The following is a 24,282-nucleotide window of genomic DNA, read 5'->3' as shown; positions in this document are numbered from 1 at the left end:
ACCTCGAGCAACAATAAACTCATACCTTGAAGATAACATCAGTGGCTTAATTGGTCTCTGAGCCTTAGGACTCTTCCTCTATTTCCTTCTGAACTACTCTCTGTCAGGTTAGTCATTCTATAGCTCACCTCCCAGTGTCACAACACGACTCAAAACCTCAATGTTGCTCTTTTCAAAAGACTGTTCTAATACCTAATTTTTAAAACTCTGAGCAATTTGATCCTACATTAACTCTGTAGACTTATTTTCTCTCCTTTCATTCGTATTCTCCATCATCCAGCTATATTGGATAACTTGCTCTTCCTTCAAAATGGGATACAGTTTCTCCTACCATTGTATTTCTTTCTTGAAACTTTTTTCCCTCAATTCCAAATTCTGAAATATTAGTGTATTGTGCATCGTTCTTCTAAGGCCATTCCAAATATGTTTCCTTCTTAAACGTTTCTACATTTTATAGACATTTTTGCCCTTAAGATCAGATGCTATACGATTCCTTCATCCTTTTTTGTAACCTCTTATATGAAACTCATCAGATATTGCCAGGTATTATGATTATTTGTATGTTATCTCCTAGTCTCTCTTACTCCATACAATATATTCAAAGCTCCTTAATGATGGGACCTGAATAATATTCATCTTTGTAATTGATTAACATAGAAGTTAATTGTTAATTGAGTTAAGTTGTCTATACACAATGAGTTTGCAAGAAAATTGTTGAATTTTACATTATGCCTTTAGATACATGCCCTTAACTAAAATTCACCATGTATGTTCTCACTCTTTTGGCCTAAGAAGCAACAATCTTTCCTGCAGCACAGTGCTCCAAGAATTGTTTTTATTTACATGCTGAATTATTGAGTGATGCATAATGATGATATTAAATTGAATAAAACTTTTGGTGATTCTTTGGAATGTAAAAAAAAAAAAAAATGTTAGTTAGGCTCCTAATCTAAAACTGGTTTAACAGACTTGTTGTTGCCAAGGGGTGGGGGAGGGTTGGATTGGGAGTCTGGGATTAGCAGATACAAACTTTTATGTGTAGAATAGATAAAAAACAAGGTCCTCTTGCATAGCCCAGGGAGCTATATTCTATATCCTGTAATAAACCATAATGGAAAAGAATATGAAAAAGAATTTTTAAAAAACTGGTTTAACATACAGTTATCTATGTAATAGATATGTATTTTAAGATAAAACAACTCAAACCTCTGCAAGCTTTTGCCCCTTCTAGGATTATAGAGAAACCTGGATTAGATTTCAATGCAGGGCCTTCTGGAAAAGGGCAACAAAAAAAGCTGATTGAGATCAAGCAGGTCTTGCCTAAGCTTTTGGGTCAGCTTCCTAGTTTTCTTCTTGACCTCTAGTTGCCCCATGCATCTTCACCACTGTTACCAAGATAATTTTCTGTCTTATTCGGTTTGGGCTGCTGAAACAAAAAAATACATGGGCTGGGTGACTTATCAACAACTGAAATTTATTCCTCACAATCCTGGAGGGAAGTCCAAAATCAAGGCGCTGGCAGACTGAGTGTCTGATGAGAGCCCACTTCCTGGTTCATAGGTCGCCGTCTTCTCTCTATAACCTCACATAGTAGAAAGGGCAAGAGAGCTCTCTGAGATCTCTCATAAAGGCACTAATCCCATTCGTGAGGGCTCTATTCTTGTGACCTAATCCCCTCCCAAAGGCTCCACCTACAAATACCATCACATTGGGGATTAGGTTTCAACATATGAATGTTGTGGGGACCCAAACATTCAACCTACAGCATTTTCCTAAAGCTCCACTATGATGAAAATAACAATCTAATATTTGAGTAGCATTTTATGTCTTGCAAGATACTTTTCAAAGTGCCATAAGAGTAATATTATCTATCCGCTTATTCCAGTCAATCCATAAATAGTGGGCACCTGTTATACACCAGACATTATGTTGAGACTTAAAAAGATAAATAAGTTTGGTTAATTCTTTCAAGAACTTTAGTTGAAAGAAAATGATAGTTGGTTAGAAAAAAAGGAATATGAGGAGTACGGAAGATTATAAGAAGCCTGTAATCAGAGAACTCATAATCCCCCTTGCATATGCATTCACTTTTTCTCTTGTCTTTAAGTCATATACACTATAATTACCACCATTATTATTATCTAAAGCCTTTTATTCACTCATTCAGCAAAAATTTACTGCAAGGCATTATTCTAGGTACTTGAACAGTGAACAAATCAGAAAAAAATATCCTGCCTTCATGAAATTTGCAATCTATTATGCAGAGGATAGAGGAAAAAACCAAAATATATATGCAAATTATATAGCTTTTTAGAAGTATTTATTTAATATTTATTAAAATATTGTAACTTCAAAAAATGCAGGTCATTCTCTCTGCCACTATTTTCTCCTTCTCCTATGCTTACTTGGAGAAAATCTGTCCATTCTTATCTCAGAATGTCAAATTTTCTGGGGCCTGCTGAGTTGGCTGCAGGTCTCATAATTCTGCCTCTTAGACACGGCTGATGGGCTATGATTGGGCATGAGTCAATTGGATTTCACGTACCAAGGCTGGGTATTGAGGCTCAGAAACTCTCGTTAGATATAATGGGAAGCTTACTTAAATCATATGCAAATAGAAGCAAGAATGTCCTTCTGCAGTGATGCAGAGTAAGAAGAATGAAGTGGGAACTTGAAAAAGTGTGCCCAGGGAGTGTAAATGTTGTCTGTCACGAGGCTCAGCACTTCCTTCCCTTGAATTCCATAAAGCACTCCTCTTCCTTTCAATAAATTATATATTTTTTTGCTTATGATACTTTGAACATACTTTTGTTACTTACAAACAAGTGATCCTTAACTAAGATAAATTTTGTGATTTTCAAACAATTGCAATTTCCAGCAATTTCAAAAAAGATATTTGAACAACTATATGATGTACACTGCACAATCAGAATGAACCCTGTCCAATTCATCCAAGCCATGTATCCCAGTTGATGTCAACCCTGAACCCTGTCCACAATTAAGTCAATGGTGCATATTGCCTGCTTTCTACAACCACCAGCATTGTAGAAATTAATAAATCCGTTAAATATTTACTAAAAATGATTTACTCTATTTCCTAGGGTAGCGTGCAAAGAGGAAGCTAGAAATTGGATAGCTTCCTTCAGGTAGAGCCATCTAGGCTCAACCTACAAGATGGAAGGGAAGAGGCTAAGAAAGAAAGGCCATCCAAAATTCGGGTATGGCTGTTGAGAGAGCTGAGTGGGCTGTATTGAACACTGTTTATCTTCAGGGTTGTGAGTAGCTAATGATTAAGGCAATAATAATGAAGAAAGACGTGAGGTCCTTGAGATAGTTCTGACAAAGCGCTTTGAGGGAATATTTTTATTCTGAACACTGACGCTGTGGAAAATTACTGAAAAGCTAATGATATCATCGATGTGATCCTCTGGGCATAGGGCAATAGCTGAAGCATGGAACAAAGAAAGAAATAAGTCCAGGTAAGAGATCACTGGGATCGTTTGTCTAAGTTTGAGGCTGCGAGGCAAAGGAAGAAATATTGTGCTGGGGCATGTATAAACATTTCCAATTTTTAACAACAGCCTAAGATAAAAGGCAATGAGAGACAGAGCACATCCTCTCTTTGCGATTTGGATCACACAAATAAATATCAATTTTCTTCAAGATCTTTAAGGGAGAAGTTGTTTTAATCAAGTGCTTGGAAGTCTAACAAGGCCATTAACAGGACACACACAGTGTTTTACCCCAGCAGTGCAAGACGGCATTTCCTTATTGCCCTTCTACATATCACTAGGTCTGTGGCCAAGGTAGAGAGGAAAATGAAAGAAATGGAATGAATTGAAGTGCTTAGGGAGCTATTGTGTGTCCGAGTCCAGTTACCAATGTTGTGGCTGGACCAACCTTGTTGATCTTATTATGACTGCAAGATGCCCTTCAGCAATAACCATCAGGAAACTTTGAAAAAATAAAGGTTTATTACTTACAGAAACTGGAAATCTCACAGCACCACACCTGGAGCCACACAGTGAGGTCTCGGGTAGAGAGAGAGTGCAAGTGTGAGGGATCAAGCGCCTGGGGTTCTTCTTTTATTGGGGTCAAGGGTAGGGGCCTAAGGTTTCCCTGGCTCACTCTTTATTGGTGAATTTAAAACATAGGCTCACTCTTTATTGGTAAATTTAAAACATAAGAGCGGGAATTTAAAGTTTGGGGAGGGAAAAACAGTGGCCCAAAACAAAGACAGCTCAGTGGTGACTGGCAATGTGTTTATTCAAGATAGCTGTCTTTGAAGTCCACCACTTTTGCCGTGGATGCCTTGGCAATCAAAGCTTCAGTCAGGCACCTGCATTACAAAAAAGGAAGAAAAATGAACAAAAAACCCCCCACAACTGTCAGGGTTTGCACTACAGGAGGTCACTTTTTAAAATAACTGAACTCTGATGAATACTTGTATTTTTTTTTAATAGATAATGACAAAAGACAGTCTTACAGTGACAAAAAAACTCAACTTCTTTTGACATGGGATACTATGTGATACAAAGACAAAGAAGTTTCTTAAACACTTGAGAAAGTGAAACTGATCATTTAGCTGTGTTTATTCTTTCTATGACTCAATAAAAGGCCACTTTTTCTTGCCAGTCTATCAAAATTTGATTTTAAGAGGGTTGATAATGAAGTCAAATTATTTCCAAACCCATCCTCAATCTGGAAGTATTTCAGAAAGCCTGTTTCCAGGTTCATTTTGGAAATATTCCTGGAGTGCCACCTACATGTTAGGGAATGGGTTCACTCCTGAATATGATTGTAACTAAAACAGACATTGCTCTCATGTGCTTACTTATAGTATACTAGGCAAAACTGATATTAAAAAAAAAAATAGACACACACACACAAAGTATTTAACAACTTAAAGTATATAATTTTCTAAAGTAATAACTTTAAAAGTATGCAATGAAATATGAAAAGTACCATAAAAATGATAGTGTGCTATGAGAAAGTATAAAGGGTACAGAATTTAGATATGGAGGCCAGGAAAGGATGGAGGATGAATTTGAGCTAAGACGTATTAGATGAATAAGGGTTTAGTAAGTAAAATGGAGGGAGACAGATAAAAAGTGGGTGTTTCTTCAAGCTAGAAAAGGTGTTGAAAGCTTCACTGTGACAGCCCTCTTTTTTTTTTCTCCAGCTTTATTGAGATATAATTGACAAAACTGTAAGATATTTTAAGTGTATATTGTGGGGATTTGATGATATAAACACACATTGTAAAAGGATTCCCACCATACATGAACCCCAGTGTTCATAGCAGCCCCATTTACAGTAGCCAAGGCATGGAAGTAACCCAAGTGGCCATCAACAGATGATTGGTTTAAGAAAATGTGAGATATATATATATGATGGAATATTACTCAGCCATAAAAAAGAATAAAATATTGACACTTGCAGCAACATGGGTAGACCTAGAGAATATCATACTAAGTGAAGTAAGTCAGAGAAAGACAAATATTACATGATATCACTTATATGTGGAATCTAAAAAGTAATATACATGAATCTATATACAAAACAGAAACAGACTCACAGACATAGAAAATAAACTCATAGTTATCAAAGGGGAAAGGATAAATTAGAAATATGGGGTTAACGGAAAGAAACTAATACACATAAAATAGATAAGCAACAAGGATTTACTGTTTACATGACACAGGGAACTGTATTCACTATCTTATAATAACCTATAATGGAAAAGAATCTGAAAAAATATATATAGCTGAATCACTTTGCTGTACACCTGAAAGTAGCACAATATTGTAAATCAACTATACTTCAGTTAAAAAAAAAAAAAAGAGTCCAAAGACCATTGCATTGGCTTCGCTATTTCTGTGAATGGTCAGCACTGACCTTAAAAAAAAAAAGGATTCTCACCATCTAGCTAATTAACAAATCCACCACCTCATATATTTCTTTTTTTCTTTTTTGGTAAGAACATTTAAGTTCTACTCTCTTAGCAAATTTCAATTATAATCATATAATACAGTATTATCAACTATAGTCACCATGTTTTAGACCACATCCTCAGGCCTTATTCATCTTACAGCTGAAAGTTTGTACCCTTTTACTGACCTCTCCCTAATTTCCCCCACACCCCCAGCTCCTAGCAACCACTTTTCTACTCTCTGTTTCTAAGAGTTTGACTTTTTTTTTTAAACAGTCCACATATAAAAGATACTGTATAGTATCTGTCTTTCTTTGTCTGGCTTATTTCGTTTGCATAATGCCTTCCTTCAAGGGTCATCCATGTGTGCAAATGATGGGATTTCCTTCTTTCTCATGGCTAAATAATATTCCATTATATATATACACCATGTTGTATTTGTCCATTCATCCATTGATGGACACAGGTTGTTTCCATATCTCGGCTATTGTAAATAAAACTGCAGTGAACATGGGAGTATAGGTATTTTTTTGATATCCTGTTTTAATTTCCTTTGGATATAAACCCAGACATGAGATTGCTGGATCAGACTGTAAGTTCTCTTTTTAACTTTTTGAGGAACCTCTGTACTGTTTTCCGTAATGGCTGCACCAATTTACATTCCCACCAACTGTGCACAAGGCTTCCCTTTCTTGACATACTTATCAACATTTATCTCATCTTTTTGATGATAAGTCATTCTGATTAGTGTGAGGTGATATCTCATCGTGGTTTTGATTGGCACTTTCCTTATGCTTAGTGATGTTGAGCACTATTTCATGTACATGATAGCCGTTTGTACAGCCCTCATCTTTATGCAGGTAAAGTATTATTAATAAAGGAGAATCTAAGACCATGTGTACTTTAGCGATTAGCCACGTTAATGCAACAAATATATGGTGAAAAAGGAATTAGGGGTTGTCTGTTCTTTGGGAGAACTTGTTTTACTTTGTTCATTATTATCTTACAGTATTCCCATGGCCACTCCAAATCATTCTGTTATGCTTATTTATTTATTTATTTTCAGCTGTGTTGGGTCTTCGTTGCTGCGCGCGGGCTTTCTCTAGTTGCGGTGAGCAGGAGCTACTCTTCGTTGCGGTGCACGTGTTTCTCATTGCGGTGGCTTCTCTTGTCGTGGAGCATGGGCTCTAGGCACGCAGGCTTCAGTAGCTGTGGCACGTGGGCTCAGTAGTGTGGCTCGCAGGCTCTAGAGCGCAGGCTCTGTAGTTGTGGCACACGGGCTTAGTTGCTCGGCGGTGTGTGGGATCTTCCCGGACCAGGGCTCGAACCCATGTCCCCTGCATTGGCAGGCGAATTCTTAACCACTGCGCCACCAGGGAAGTCCCTGTTATGTTTCTTTTCCTTGAACAGACTTACTAATGTTTTGAGTGTAATTAGAACAGAGTTCCTTTTATAAATCAGATTTTTTTAAAAGACCTAATCTAATAAGCATTCTTGAACGTTTGGTTTTAATATTTTATTAAAATATCTTCTTTATTTTATTAAAGTGATCTATTTATATAGTTAAAAAAAATAGAAAAGTTTTAAGACAGCAAACCAAAGCCAGTACTTCACCATTTCCTATGTTTTCAGTCTCCTCTCCAGTACCAGTCACTTTCAAACTAGAACTTGTAGGGCAGCAAAATTTGCCACCCCAAAATGTGTCTCTTTGGCACAAGAATTAATTTAGACTGATTATTCTTAAGCAACTGAAGATTCAGGGAGTTTTTTTTTACCTTCCCTTTAGCAGCCTAAAAGAATTTAAATAGAGAAACTAGAAAGGTAAAGGAAAATTTCCTCCTCTCTGACAGGATAACTGGCGGGATTCAACTTTAGTGGCTGGACACTACTCACCCTGAGGCTGCTGCAGCTAATCGACCCTGGAACAACTGACAAAAGTCAGCAGAAGGTAAGAATTCTTACCGTGTCAGTCAATCTCCTGGATCTCTGACTTCAGGGTCTTTTGGGAATGAGCCTTTTCTCTTTCTAAAATTAGATTAGCAGGAGAAAATATTTGTGGAGTTAGTTCCTTGGACTTAGCAACCTTTGGTGATCCTTTTCTTCCCAGAGATATCACTGTTTTGCTTTGTCTCTCTTTTCTCTGTGTCATTTGTCATAAAGAGGAAAACCTTTGTTCTGATTAGTTTTTCCTTTTATCTTTTACTATGTCTTGAGTGCTTGGCATTATGACCAGTGAGAATATTCCTTTTGGTCTCCACCATCTGGAAGGTGCATGTACCAGTGTGCATTTGGTGGTCAGTCAAATAGACTGGGATTCCAAGCAACTATGGCTAATTGGTCAGAAGCACAGGTAACAACCTGGACTTGCAACTGGCATTCTTTGTCTGGCTCTGCCAACTCTCGGGGGAGTTTGTCATAGGGGGTCCCAGTTCATAAGGGACATTTGTAGTCTCAACCTTCATTGCTTTCTTAGTGCTCGCACTTCTTACTGCTTATACAACAGAGGACTTTGCTATCCTAGACTGTCTTTGACAGTGAGCTTTCTTGATTTTGTGATGTCTGCATACTTTGAACTCTCTTGTGGCGATGCCTCCTGCATCCATGTTTAAGTCATAAAAGACTTACTGATTTGAGTCAATATTGAGATCCTACCCATCAATGGCCAGATGATGGGTCTTTTGAACTGGAAAAACTTCTAAATTTGTAAATTTTTAGAGAGCTCTTATTTTAAATAGCTGTTTTATTGGTACCTATGGAAAGACCAAGTTAAAATGTGGATACAAGGAAATATAATGGCTAACCTTAAGAACTTCCTTAAAAAATGGTTTGGGAAGCTTTATCAAATTTGGTGTTTCAGCCTCCCCTCACGGGTCTTATAGACACTAGTAAAAACATTAGGTTTATTAACAATGGAATGGGAAGAAGCCAAGAGGAAAGTCAAGGGACCCTTCCCAACAAGGTAGAAAACTTTAAAGGGTTATTAAGAAATGAGGTAAATAAAGCAGATATTGAAAGAGGAACAAAGAGGAAGCAGAAAGGGAAGAGTCACGGGACTTGTCCCAGCAGGGTGGAAATCTTTAGATGCTTATTAAGAAATGGAACAAATAAAACAGACATGGATGGGGTTAAAACAACGTTTTTAATTCAGCGCTACCTAGAGTTGAATGGGCCAAAGGACCCCCTGCATTTCCCCCATTATTAAATGGCCCCCAACAATTACACTCTATTTACTTCAGTTTGCAGAAATTTAAAAAGCCAGAAGACAAAAAATTACATTGAGAAATCTGATCGGTAATCACTTGGGGCAACAGTTAAGCCAATTAATCACATTAAAAATTGACCAAAAGACCAGGGTCCCTTGGCTCGACGCCTCACTGGGTACCCAAAGCATATTACATAGAAATGGAAAAAACAACTGGGAGATGGAGAGAAGTTTCTGGGACTCCTTGAAGTGACAGCCGCACAAGCCGTGGTACCAAAACCCACTGGTAGGACCCTGACTTGGGCTATAATTAGATTGAGAAGATGTAAAAGTGCAAAGCTTGACAGGATTGTAAAGGTTGGAAAGTTTGAGCAATGTTATGTGAAGAGGTTATGTCAAAATTGCCTGAGTGTTTTTTGGGAATGTATGATATATCTGGCCAGGAGTGCTTCCCCTACCCAGAACTGTAAGACCAAGAGTTATTGATGAGGTCCTAGTGGAGGCTATGGTTAGAGGTATAAGAGTTGATGAAAAAGTTTGAGGTAAAAGTTTGTAGGAAAATTGGTGTATTTGAATGGGCTTTATGTAAAGTGGTTACATTTGTTTCACCAGATTGTATTGTGGAATAGGCATTGTGTCTCACTGGGGAAACTTTCCTCTGCCTAGTATTGTAAAACAGGGCATGTAAACCTGTTCTTTGGGCAATGTTAACTGAACATGCTAACGGGGGCCAACAGCCTGAGCCACACAATGTGAAATGGAAGCTGAAGGCCAGTATTCAAGGGCTAACAGAAGCAACAGTCTTTGTCTTGCAAACCTCTACAAAATCAGAAATGTAAGCATAACCCACAATTACCTGAGACTGAGCCCAGTTAATTCAATTGGTAGAACCTGAAAGCAAAGGAAAAAAATAAAAGAAGAAAAGAGGCTTTTTTAAAAAAAATTATTTATTTTTGGCTGCGTTGGGTCTTCGTTGCTGTGCGCGGGCTTTCTCTAGTTTTGGCAAGCTGGGGCTACTCTTTGTTGTGATGCCCGGGCTTCTCATTGCAGTGGTTTCTCTTGTTGCGGAGCACAGGCTCTAGGTGCGTGGGCTGCAGTAGTTGTGGCTCACGGGCTCTAGAGCGCAGGCTCAGTAGTTGTGGTGCACAGGCTTAAGTTGCTCCATGGCATGTGGGATCTTCCCAGACCAGGACTAGAACCCATGTCCCCTGCATTGGCAGGCAGATTCTTAACCACTGCACCACCAGGGAAGTCCCAGAAAAGAGACTTTTTCAAAGTACAAACGGCTGGGAAGTCTTCCTCACCCAAAATCTAATTTACGGACTCTTTAATTAAGATTGTTTGTCAGGGGCAAATACAGATCTTAGAAGTCTTCTCTGCAAAGATATTATAGATTTTTTTTTTCACTTTTGGATAGTATCGTCAAAATTAATTGATAAAAAGATCTCTATTTAATTGGCTAAAGCAAACAAGTGCTTATCTAAAAATTCTCAAAAATATAATAGAAACTAATCCAAATATTTTTCAAGTTCACACGATCTAGGATTAATCTTTAGTAAATAAACACAAGTTTAAGGTTATCGGTTTAATTAAAACAGGCATGTCTTTAGAATTATCAGCACTAAATATAAAACTTTTATTTTACCTAGGTTTACAAAAAGTCAATTAAATTGATGTTATCTGTTACAAGATTTGTCAGCAAGAAAAATAGTTTGGCGTGATGGCTGACTTTGTCTAATGTTTCATGAAGTTTTCATGAGTACTTTAAACAAAATTGTTGAGAATAAGGGATTTAGATAGAGGTGAGTGAGCTAAGACTTAAAAATATCTTCCAATACCTTTTGGTAACTTAAAACTTTAGAATTTTGCTAAGTTAACTTAAATGATAGGAATTCATTGAATGTCTAGATTATTTCCAAATAAGATAATTATAGCTGAATAATAATTCTGAAACATTTATTGTTAAACCAGTCTATGTTTACCTACTTTTGTCTTCTTATTACAGAAAAACTAAAGATATTTGGGTCTTTTAGTAAATATGTTGTACCATATTGAAAAAAAATTATGCTGTAAGGACATGTTTTCTAGAAATTATGAAGTGTAGTCATAAGTTTGTCAGTCAAAAAATACTTGTATAACAAACAGTCACAATTGCTTACTTCTTAGTTTTCACTAAAATTAAGGTGTCTAACGGTTGAGAATTATAATTAACATATGTAATTAAAACTACTAAAATTAGTATGGAAAAAACATCTTTGTATGCAAGGAAATTTTTTAAAAAGTAGAAAGAATGGAACTGCATTTTGTTCAGGAAAAAGAAAGTAATTTTTTCCTAAACAGATGTTAGAGAGAGAGAGAAAGGGAAAGAGAGAGAGAGAGAGAGAGAGAGAGAGAACCTAGGAGGAAATCTGAATGTAAAAAAGAAGTTTTATAGAAAAGGAACCCAGAGAAGAGTTTTGTGTGTGGTCAGTACTGCCTAAGATTAGATTGAATTTAATTGAGTAAATAAATTTTATTCATTTATTTATTAAGTGAATGAATTTTAGTATTAAAAGTAAAGTGGCGGGCTTCCCTGATGGCGCAGTGGTTGAGAGTCCACCTGCCGATGCAGGGGACACGGGTTCGTGCCCCGGTCCGGGAAGATTCCACATGCCGCGGAGCGGCTGCGACCGTGAGCCATGGCCGCTGAGCCTGCGCGTCCGGAGCCTGTGCTCCGCAACGGCAGAGGCCACAGCAGTGAGAGGCCCGCGTACCAAAAAAAAAAAAGTAAACTGGCATAAAACTAGAATTTGGGGTTTCTCTCTCTGGTAAGAGGATGGTTTTCTTGAACAATTGATCTGCTTTTGAGAACAGTTTGTAAAAGTTTCTTTACCCTTTAAGTAATAATTTGTTGTAACTTTCTGTATTTGCTTTTGAAATCTTTTATTGTCACTTTAAGTGGGTAACTAAGTATTGTTTCACAGAGACCTATGATCTTATTTAACTGTTTTAAAACCTTTTGATATCTTTGACAAACTTCTCCCAACAAATTCTAAATGAAGTCCTTTTGACCTCTAGCTAACTTTGGGATTCTTCAGAGGGCCCCTGAAAAATCTGAGAGAGACATTAACTACACTTATTGGGAATGTAGAATTACATGGGAAACATTGTCAAATAAGTGACAATAAGCCTTCTTAGGTTATATTTTATTGGTAAATGCTATTAATATAAGTGTTCTAAAACTTATAGAAGGGCTTCCCTGGTGGCACAGTGGTTGAGAGTCCACCTGCCGATGCAGGGGACACAGGTTCGTGCCCCGGTCCGGGAGGATCCCGCGTGCCGCGGAGTGGCTGGGCCCGTGAGCCATGGCCGCTGAGCCTGTGCGTCTGGAGCCTGTGCTCCGCAACGGGAGAGGCCACAACAGTGAGAGGCCCGTGTACCGCAAAAAAAAAAAAAAAAAAAAAATTATAGGAAATTCCTAAAAATCTGATGTGTCCTGGTAAAATTTTATGTCGTAATTTTAGTTATTATCTTAAATATTATGTGTCACAGAAATGACCAAATTTCTGTCAATTGCATTATAATTTATCAGATATTTAATCATGCCATTTTATGTCTTTTGTCATTTATAGACAATTATTTTACTCTGATGCTTTTGCAAAAATGCTTCATTTTCCAGAAGATTTATAGAAAGGTTTCTGATAACTTTCAGATCATACCATTAACCTGAGTAATAAATTATAAAACTCTAATGGAAAACCTGATGGCTTCATAAAACTGCTAACAAAAGGTCAAAATTAACAAGAATTAATTACATAGGACTGAATGAACTAATGAATATGATTATGATTTTTATGACTTTTTGTCTAAAGTATTACCGGTATTTTAATATTTGTTCCACTTATAAATAAACTTTTCCTCTCAAGCTAACTAAGATTTCAGCAATTTGGTAAATTATACTTTTGTAAGCAGAATTGAAGCATTTATCTTTTTCTCCTTATCTGATCCCTCCAGAATTTGGAGACTCTTAGTAAGCATTCTGATTTTCATGGCAATATAGTTATTTATATAAGTTCATTAAAATGCTGTTCTCCTTGTAATAGGACGCAATTGGAAATATTGGTTATATTACCAAAACTTTGACTGGAATGTCAGATTTGTGAATGTGCTTAGAATCAGATATAACCAGACCCTTTTAAGGAACTAAGATTAACTTTATGAAGCCATAAAACCCCTTGGGAAAACAGCCTGGTACCTTACTTACAGGGCTCCCAGAAGTCTCACCAGGTGAGTATGAAGGTCACTTCCTGTCAGGCATAAGAACCTCAAGATATTTTGGGGATCTTAGTAAGGGAAGAATTCACCCAAATTTATAGATATCACAGGCTAAGTCTGATGGTAAATATTCACCTTGGCTTCTTAGCCTTGAGAGGCTATTAAAAATTCAGTCTGGAGATTCCTTATGAAAAGTTTCAGAAAAAGAGACTTAAGAGGGCCTATATGGTCAATTGCTATAATTGCTGGACTTAATGTAAATAAGGCCAAGTTTAATGAAACTAAGCTTCTTTTTCAAACAAATCAGTCTTATTTTGGCTATCTTTGATAGAAGTGAGGTGATTTTAGAGAGAAAAAATATGTTTCAATATAAACTATAACACACCCTTGTGGACCTTAGATTCTAGTCCTGTTACTTATTTTTAAGTTTTTTTTTTTTCCACCTGTAAACTGGACTGGATCCTGAATTCTTCTAGTTTCCTCAAATATTTGGCTACAACTCTCTAAACTTACATTTTCAAATTTTTCCCTGATTTTGGCTTTGAATCATTGAGAACTAAAGCTGCCCTTTTTCTGAAGCCTTACAGACTGAAGCTGAACAACTTGATATAAACTTAAGAGGGACAACCGCAATAGTCCATGTTTAGATTATCTTCATGTCTGTTGTGTAAGCCACTTAGAAAATTTATCTCAACATTCAATGACACCATCAGAGACATTTCGAACTGCAGAAGATACTTTGACACTGACATCTAGAAATCTTCTTGACTTCCTGCCCCCTAGGCTAAGAAACTGGTTTATAATTTTCTCCAAACATTAACATTTGTGGGGTTTTTTTTTTTTTTTGGTCTGCATAGAAATGTCTCTTATTAAATACCTGATTCCTGTACCTTGTAGGCATAACTTTGAGAGCCCACCTGCATCACCTCCTCCTGAAATGAATTTAACTGGACTAACCTATTGTCAGGACTATGAAACTGGTTCAGTGAGATGGAGCAATCTACTAACTCAGCTCCTGGACTGTGAAACTTCTCTAAGAAATCGACACTGTAGAGGAACATAATTTGCCACCCAAAAATGTGTCTCTTTGTCAAGAGGATTAATTTAGGTTGATTATTTTTAAGAAACAGAAGATTCGGGAAGTTTTTCGTGTTACCTTCCCTTTCATTGCCTAAGAAATTTTAGATAAAGGCCCTGTTCCCAGAATAGAGCTATCACTAGATATATCTGGAAAGAATATGGGCTAGGTGTGGTGGGCAGACTCTGCAGGGCCTAGAGAGCAGATTTCAGCAATTTGGTAAATTATACCAAATGTGCCATTATCTCTTCATGGTGAATGTAGTGTACAGATTACCTATTTCTTGTGTTTTGATGTTTTTGTTTTCCTAGGAATTTGTTCATTTCTCTTTCTTTCTTCTATTTTTTGGCATAAAGTTGTTCAAAATATGCTTTTATGATAATTTTAGATTATGTAGGCTCTCTAATCATGTCTTTTATTATTCCTAATATTAACATTTTTGTTATTAATATTTATTCTCTCTCAATATCAGTATTGATTAAATTTTCTCAATTGTATTGGTCTTTTCAAAGCTCCAGTTTTTGGTCTTATTAATTTTCTCTTTAGCACATTTGTCTTCTGTTTTATCAACTTCCGCTCTTTATCATTTCATTCGGGTTTAATTTTTTTAAAGTTTTAATAAACATATCATTTGTTTTCAGTCTTTTCCCCCATAACACATAAAATTAAGGTTTTAAATTTACCTTTAAACATTGATTTAGCTTTATTCTACAAGATTTGATATGTTTCATTTGTTTTTCAAGTTAAAATATTTTTTAATTTCCATTTTTATTACATCTCCAATCCATAGATAATTTAGAAGTGTATCACTTAGTTTCCAGACACTTTAGAATACACATATATAGCTAAGTCCCACTGTTGTTTGAGAATATATTTATATATTACCATCCCTTTGAATTGTTGAGACCTGTGTTTTGACCCAATAAATGATCATTTACCAACATATGGTAGATATTTCACATATACTTGAAAAATGTGTCTGAAAAAGTTTTGTAGTCTTTTATCTATTTCAATTAGGTCAAATTTATTAATAGTATCTTTCAAATCTTCTACATCTTTACTGAATTTTGGTTGCTTGTTCTATAAGTTACTACTGAGCAGTGCATTAAAATATTCCAACATCATTGCCTATCCCTTGAGTTCTGGCTATCTTAGAAGTCCTACTAGCTTTGGGCTCCCTAGGACTATGAGACAGCAGAAAGCTCTGATCTCCTTTTTGTTAGGACTCTGGCCCATATATCAGACAATTCCTTAAAAGTAAAAGTGACAGAGAATTTGTCTTAACCACAATGGATTTTTCTTTTCTCAGGCTTCTTGATTGCTAAAGTATTTCTTGCCTTGGTTATTTGCCCTCTTTTTAATTTTAGAGTTGTTTTTTAAAGAGATTTGGTCGGATGGGAAGTACTCTGCCAGAGAGAGAATCAAAAGTCACACATGCAGAGTTCCTAACTGGTAAAGTAACCCTCATGTTGTGTAGAAATTTGGAAAGTCAGAAAAATAAAAAAAAAATTTTTTTTAATCATTCAACATTTTCACCTGGTTAATTCCTAGTCATCTTTCTGCTTGCAACCTCAATGAATTTCTTCAGTATAATCAGCCCTTACTTATATTCAATTAGATACTCTTCATAGCACTTTTTTTTTGTTAACACTTTTCACAATGTGTTATTATAGATTTATTTTTTATTTCTTTGATTAGCATTTGTCTCTTTCATTGAATTATTAGTTCCATTGTGGTAAGGACCATGTCTGCTCCTCTCTATAAACATAGTATCTATCACAGCCTAGAACATAACAGATATTTTATATTTATAAAATGTGTTTCTCTACCAGCATTATTTCTTTGTATATATATATTTAAATTAATATTCTATTATACATATCATTTTTATCTGCATTTTTCTATTTTCTGTATTTTTAAAATTTATTTAACAATATCATAAACATTCATCTATACAAAGATTTTCTTCTAATGCCAGCTCAGTCACCAATTATTTGACCTTGGGAATGTAAATTAACATTTTTAGGGCTTAGTTTCCTCATTTTAAATAAGGAAATGATAACTGCTCTAACTACTCATTCTGATAGTTGGCAAAAGTAAATGAAACCACTGATCTGCAAGGAAATTGTGGCATAAAAGATATTGGTAGTTAAACAATGATGAAAGATATGAAGATATGAAATAGTTAAACAATGATGCCTTAAACGGTTGCTACCATTGTTACTTCGTGGATGGCCTACAAAAAGTGTAACTGAGCTATCGGATGTGAGAGATCCATGATCACCTCAGATCTCTAAAGAAGGTGTAACTCCTTCTACGGACATCATAGATGGAGAAGCTCTGCACACGTAGAATATTCACATGATGGGAGAGGGATGGGTGTCATACAGCAGTAATGTAAGAAAAGAACATAGAGCTAAAACAAGATGCAGCTATTCCTGTTACAGAAAAGTAGGCAATTAACTTTTTGTAGTGCACTGTAGAGGGAGGCAAACACATCAGCAGAAATGTGATACTCAGTTGCTTCTAAGTAAGTGCATGAGCAAAAATAAATCATTGCATTTATTAATAAGGGATGAGAAGGAAAAAGAGCTCTCCCATCTTAGAAGATTTGAAAGAAGAACACTGTGAAAGAAACAGCAAAATCCAGGTGACACCAGATCATTTTCTTCTAGCTATGCTGGATTATCATCAGGTGATATGAGAACCTTACCTGTGTATACATTTACAGTTTAGTTAATTTTTTCACTAAATTAATTTGTTGTTTTCTTTTGGTTATAGTATGCATGTGGTAGTATTATCACTATCGAATATTGCTTCAGTAATTGCCACAAATATTTCTGTTTTCTTGATAAATCCCTGAGACTAAATTAAACCTTCAAGTATCACTATGTATGATACCTGGATGGGTAGATTTTGCTTAACCATTAGAGTTAAGTTTTGGTAGCCAGAGTTTACAAAACTAGGTGAACAATATGGAAAGCTCTTGCACAAGGATTATTCTTCCCAGGTGAACTTCGCAATATATCTTTTTTTGGAGCACCTGGTTGGTACCAAATAAATTAGACCAGACACATATTTAAAAGTATCCCTATAGAAATACCTACTTAAATGTAAAGATTACAGTAAATAGAATCACTTTGCTGTACAGCAGAAATTAACACGACATTGTAAATCAAATATACTTCGATTTTTTTAAAAAGAAAAAAATACAGTAAATAATTTTTGACTCAGAATTTTAGCCCAGAATGTTCTGAGTATGAGTAAAATTGTTTATGCATAGGAGACATGCCAACTGGTTTTTACTGAACATCAATATTTACTGTCATTGAGGTTTTATTGACTATGACTTCTCTTTTTAAATTTTTTTAACATCTTTATTAGAGTATAATTGCTTTACAATGGTGTGTCAGTTTCTGCTTTATAACAAAGTGAATCAGTTATACATGTACATTTGCCCCCATATCTCTTCCCTCTTGAATCTCCCTCCCTCCCACACTCGCTATCCCACCACTCTAGGTGGTCACAAAGCACCGAGCTGATCTTCCTGTGCTAGGTGGCTGCTTCCCACTAGCTATCTGTTTTACGTTTGGTAGTGTATATATGTCCATGCCACTCTCTCACTTTGTCACAGCTTACCCTTCACACTCCCCGTATCCTCAAGTCCAACCTCTAGTAGGTCTGCATATTTATTCCTGTCTTGCCCCTATGTTCTTATGACCATTTTCTTTCTTGTTTTTTTTTAGATTCCATATATATGTGTTAGCATAAAGTATTTGTTTTTATCTTTATGACTTACTTCAGTCTGTATGACAGTCTCTAGGTCCATCCACCTCACTACAAATAACTCAGTTTCATTCTTTTTTATGGCTGAGGAATATTCCATTCTATATATATGCCACATCTTCTTTATCCATTTATCTGTTCATGGACACTTAGGTTGCTTCCATGTCCTGGCTATTGTAAATAGAGCTGCAATGAACATTGTGGTACCTGACTCTTTTTGAATTATGCTTTTCTCAGGGTGTATGCCCAGTAGTGGGATTGCTGGGTCGTATGGTAGTTATATTTTTAGTTTTTTAAGGAACCTCCATACTGTTCTCCATAGTGGCTGTATCAGTTTACATTCCCACCAACACTGCAAGAGGGTTCCTTTTTCTCCACACCCTCTCCAGCATTTATTGTTTGTGGAATTTTTGATGATGGCCATTCTGACTGGTGTGAGATGATATCTCATTATAGTTTTGATTTGCATTTCTCTAATGATTAATGATGTTGAGCATTCTTTAATGTGTTTGTTGGAAATCTGTATATCTTCTTTGGAGAAATGTCTATTTAGGCCTTCTGCCCATTTTTGCATTGAGTTGTTTGTTTTTTGATATTGAGCTGCATGAGCTTGTTGTATACTTTGGAGATTAGTCCTTTGTCAGTTGCATCATTTGTAAACATTTTCTCCCATTCTGAGGGTTGTCTTTTGGTCTTGTTTATGGTTTCCTTTGCTGTGCAAAAGATTTTAAGTTTCATTAGGTCCCATTTGTTTATTTCTCTTTTTATTTCCCCTTTCTCTAGGAGGTGGGTCAAAAAGGATCTTGCTGTGATTTATGTCCTAGAGTGTTCTGCCTATGTTTTCCTCTAACAGTTTGATAGTGTCTGTCCTTACATTTAGGTCTTTAATCCATTTTGAGTTTATTTTTGTGTATGGTGTTAGGGAGTGTTCTAATTTCATTCTTTTACATGTAGCTGTCCAGTTTTCCCAGCACCACTTATTGAAGAGGCTGTCTTTTCTCCACTATATATTCTTGCCAATTTTATCAAAGATAAGGTGACCATATGTGCCTGGGTATATCTCTGGGCTTTCTATCCTGTTCCATTGACCTATATTTCAGTTTTTGTGCCATTACCATACTGTCTTGATTACTGTAACTTTGTAGTATAGTCTGAAGTCAGGGAGCCTGATTCCTCCAGCTGTATTTTTCTTTCTCAAGATTGCTTTGGCTATTCGGGGTCTTTTGTGATTCCATACAAATTGTGAAATTTTTTGTTCTAGTTCTGTGAAAAATGCCAGTGGTAGTTTGATAAGAATTGCATTGAATCTGTAGAATGCTTTGGGTAGTAGAGTCATTTTCAAAATGTTGATTCTTCCAATCCAAGAACATGGTATACCTCTCCATCTATTTGCATCATCTTTAATTTCTTTCATCAGTGTCTGATAATTTTCTGCATACAGGTCTTTTGTCTCCTTAGGTAGGTTTATTCCTAGATATTTTATTCTTTTTGTTGCAGTGGTAAATGGGAGTGTTTCCTTAATTTCTCTTTCAGATTTTTCATCATTAGTGTATAGGAATGCAAGAGATTTGTGTGCATTAATTTTGTATCCTGCTACTTTACCAAATTCATTGATTAGCTCTAGTAGTTTTCTGGTAGCATCTTTAGGATTCTCTATGTATAGGATCATGTCATCTGCAAACAGTGACAGCTTTACTTCTTCTTTTCCGATTTGGATTCCTTTTATTTCTTTTTCTTCTCTGATTGCTGTGGCTAAAACCTCCAAAACTATGTTGAGTAATAGTGGTGAGAGTGGGTAACCTTGTCTTGTTCCTGATCTTAGTGGAAATGGTTTCAGTTTTTCACCATTGAGGATGATGTTGCCTGTGGGTTTGTCATATATGACCTTTATTATGTTGAGGAAAGTTCCCTCTATGCCTACTTTCTGGAGGGTTTTTATCATAAGTGGGTGTTGAATTTTGTCAAAAGCTTTCTCTGCATCTATTGAGATGATCGTATGGTTTTTCTCCTTCAATTTGTTAATATGGTGTATCATGTTGATTGATTTGCATATATTGAAGAATCCTTGCTTTCCTGGGATAAACCCCACTTGATCATATTGTATGATCCTTTTAATATGCTGTTGGATTCTGTTTGCTAGTATTTTGTTGAGGATTTTTGCATTTATCTTCATCAGTGATATTGGCCTGCAGTTTTATTTCTTTGTGCCATCATTGTCTGGTTTTGGTATCAGAGTGACAGTGGCCTCATGGAATGAGTTTGGGAGTGTTCCTTCCTCTGGTATATTTTGGAAGAGTTTGAGAAGGATAGGTGTTAGTTTTTCTCTAAATATTTGATAGAATTCGCCTGTGAAGCCATCTGTTCCTGGGCTCTTTTTTGTTGGAAGATTTTTAATCACAGTTTCAGTTTCAGTGCTTGTGTTTGGTCTGTTCATATTTTCTATTTCTTCCTGGTTCAGTCTCAGAAAGTTGTGCATTTCTAAAAATTTGTCCACTTCTTCTAGGTTTTCCATTTTATTGGGATAGAGTTGCTTGTAGTAATCTCTCATGATCCTTTGTATTTCTTCAGTGTCAGTTGTTATTTCTCCTTTTTCATTTCTAATTCTACTGATTTGAGTCTTCTCCCTTTTTTTCTTGATAAGTGTGGCTAATGGTTCATCAATTTTGTTTATCTTCTCAAAGAACCAGCTTTTAGTTTTATTGATCTTCGGTATATTTTCCTTCATTTCTTGTTCATTTATTTCTAATCTGATCTTTGTGATTTGTTTCCTTCTGCTAACTTTGGGCTTTTTTTGTTCTTCTTTCTCTAATCGCTTTAGGTGTAAGGTTACATTGATTATTTGAGATGTTTCTTGTTTCTTAAGGTAGGCTTGTATAGCTATAAACTTCCCTCTTAGAACTGCATTTGCTGTATCCCATAGGTTTTGGGCAGTTGTGTTTTCATTGTCATTTGTTTCTAGGTATTTTTTGATTTCCTCTTTGATTTCTTCAGTGATCTCTTGGTTATTAAGTAGTGTGTTGTTTAGCCTCCATGTGTTTGTATTTCTTACAGATTTTTTCCTGTAATTAATATCTAGTCTCATAGCATTGTGGTCGGAAAAGATTCTTGACACGATTTCAATTTTCTTAAATTTACCAAGGCTTGATATGTGACCCAAGATATGATCTATCCTGGAGAATGTTCCATGAGCACTTGAGAAGAATGTGTATTCTGTCTTTTTTCGATGGAATGTCCTATAAATATCAATTAAGTCCATCTTGTTTAATGTATCATTTATAGCTTGTGTTTCCTTACTTATTTTTATTTTGGATGATCTCTCCATTGGTGAAAGTGGGGTGTTAAAGTCCCCTGTTATGATTGTGTTATTGTCAATTTCCCGTTTTTTGGCTGTTAGTATTTGCCTTATGTATTGAGGTGCTTCTATGTTGGGTGCATAAATATTTACAATTGTTATATCTTCTTCTTGGATTGATCCCTTGATCATTATGTAGTGTCCTTCTTTGTCTCTTGTAATAGTCTTTGTTTTAAAGTCTATTTTGTCTGATATGAGAATTGCTACTCCAGCTTTCATTTGATTTCCCTTTGCATGGAATATCTTTTTCCATCCCCTAACTTTCAGTCTGTATGTGTCCCTAGGTCTTAAGTGGGCCTCTTGTAGACAGCATATATACGGGTTGTGTTTTTATATCCATTCAGCCAGTCTACGTCTTTTGTTTGGAGCATTTAATCCATTTACATTTAAGGTAATTATTGATATGTATGTTCCTATTACCATTTTCTTAATTGTTTTGGGTTTGTTATTGTAGTTCTTTTCCTTCTCCTGTGTTTCCTGCCTAGAGAAATTTCTTTAGCATTTGTTGTAAAGCTGGTTTGGTGGTGCTGAATTCTGTTAGTTTTTGCTTGTATGTAAACCTTTTAATTTCTCCATCAAATCTGAATGAGATCCTTGCTGGGTAGAGTAATCTTGGTTGTAGGTTTTTCTTTCATCACTTTAAATATGTACTGCCAGTCCCTTCTGGCTTGCAGAGTTTCTGCTGCAAGATCAGCTGTTAACCTTATGGGGATTCCATTATGTGTTACTTTTTTTTCCCTTGCTGCTTTTAATATTTGTTCTTTGTATTTAATTTTTGATAGTTTGATTAATATGTGTCTTGGCTTGTTTCTCTTTGGATTTATGCTGTATGGGACTCTGTGTCCTTCCTGGACTTGATTAAATATTTCCTTTCCCATTTAGGGAAGTTTTCAACTATAATCTCTTGAAGTATTTTCTCAGTCCCTTTTTTTTTCTCTTCTTCTTCTGGGACCCCTATAATTCGAATGTTGGTGCATTTAATGTTGTCGCAGAGGTCTCTGAGATGGTCCTCAATTATTTTCATTCTTTTTTCTTTATTGTGCTCTGCAGTAGTTATTTCCAGTATTTTATCTTCCAGGTCACTTATCCATCCTTCTGCCTCAGTTATTCTGCTATTGATCCCTTCTAGAGAATTTTTAAGTTCATTTATTGTGTTGTTCATCATTGTTTGTTTGCTTTTCAATTCTTCTAGGTCCTTGTTTAACGTTTCTTGTATTTTCTCCATTCTATTTCCAACATTTTGGATCATCTTTACTATCATTATTCTGAATTCTTTTTCAGGTAGAGTGCCTATTTCCTCTTCATTTGTTAGGTCTGGTGGGTTTTTGCCTTGCTCCTTCATCTACTGTGTGTTCCTCTGTCTCCTCATTTTGCTTAACTTACTGTGTTTGGGGTCTCCTTTTCGTAGGCTGCAAGTTCGCAGTTCCTGTTGTTTTTGTTGTCTGTCCCAGTGGCTAAGGTTGGTTCAGCGGGTTGTGTAGGCTTCTTGCTGGAGGGGACTAGTACCTGTATTCTGGGGGATAAGGCTGGATCTTGTCTTTCTGGTGGGTAGGTCCACATCTGGTGGTGTGTTTTGGGGTGTCTGTGGCCTTATTATGATTTTAGGCAGCCTCTGTGCTAATGGATGAGGTTGTGTTCCTGTATTGCTAGTTGTTTGGCATAGGGTGTCCTGCACTGTAGCTTGCTGGTCGTTGAGTGGAGCTGGGTCTTGGCGTTGAGATGGAGCTCTCTGTGAGATTTTCATCGTTTGATATTTCATGGAGCTGTGAGGTCTCTTGTGGACCAGTGTCCTGACCTTGGCTCTCCCACCTCAGTGGCACAGACCTGAAGCCTGGCTGGAGCACCAAGAGCCTGTCTTCCACATGGCTCAGAATAAAAGGTAGAAAAGAAAGAAAGAAGAAGATAAAATAAAATAAAAAATAATTATTAAGAAAAAAATTTTTTAAGTAAAAAAAGGACAGAGAGAACCCTAGGACAAATGGTAAAAGCAAAGCTATACAGACAAAATCACACACAGAAGCATACACATACACACTCACAAAAAGAGAAAAAGTGAAAAAAACAAATATATATCTTTGCTCTCAAAATCCACCTCCTCAATTTGGGATGATTCGTTGTCTATTCAGGGTTTCCACAGATGCAGGTACATCAAGTTGATTGTGGAGATTTAATCCGCTGCTCCTGAGGCTGCTGGGAGACATTTCCGTTTCTCTTCTTTGTTCGCACAGGTCCTGGGGGTTCGGCTCGGATTTGGCTCCGCCTCTGCATGTAGGTCGCCGGAGGGCGTCTGTTCCTCACTCAGACAGGACCAGGTTAAAGGAGCAGCTGCTTCGGGGGTTCTGGCTCACTCAGGCCGGGGGGAGGGAGGGGCATGGAGTGCGGGGCGGGCCTGCAGCGGCAGAGGCCGGCGTGACATTGCACCAGCCTGAGGCGCGCCATGCGTTCTCCCGGGGAAGTTGTCCTTGGATCGTGGGACCCTGGCAGTGGCGGGCTGCACAGGCTCCGGGAGGGGAGGTGGGGACAGTGACCTGTGCTCGCACACAGGCTTCTCGGTGGCAGCAGCAGCAGCCTTAGCGTCTCAGGCCCGTCTCTGGGGTCTGCGCTGATAGCCGCAGCTCGCGCCCGTCTCTGGAGCTCCTTTAAGCGCGCTCTTAATCCCCTCTCCTCGCGCACCAGGA

At 36.8% G+C, this 24,282-nt stretch overlaps 1 long non-coding RNA gene across 1 annotated transcript in view; it reads left to right on the top strand.

Moving 5' to 3' along the window:
* Nucleotides 1-24,282, top strand: part of LOC132423610 (uncharacterized) — a 32,420-nt gene that overhangs the window by 5,133 nt on the left and 3,005 nt on the right. Inside the window, exons 2-3 of the long non-coding RNA XR_009519016.1 lie at nt 7,783-7,880; nt 23,833-23,916. This is a non-coding gene — a long non-coding RNA (uncharacterized lncRNA). The remainder of the gene's footprint in view (nt 1-7,782; nt 7,881-23,832; nt 23,917-24,282) is intronic.

This window comes from Delphinus delphis, chromosome 3 (assembly GCF_949987515.2).
Source record: "Delphinus delphis chromosome 3, mDelDel1.2, whole genome shotgun sequence".
Taxonomy (NCBI): domain Eukaryota; kingdom Metazoa; phylum Chordata; class Mammalia; order Artiodactyla; family Delphinidae; genus Delphinus; species Delphinus delphis.
The sequence above is the reverse complement of the archived record's forward strand: the minus strand, read 5'-3'. Positions and strand labels throughout refer to the sequence as shown.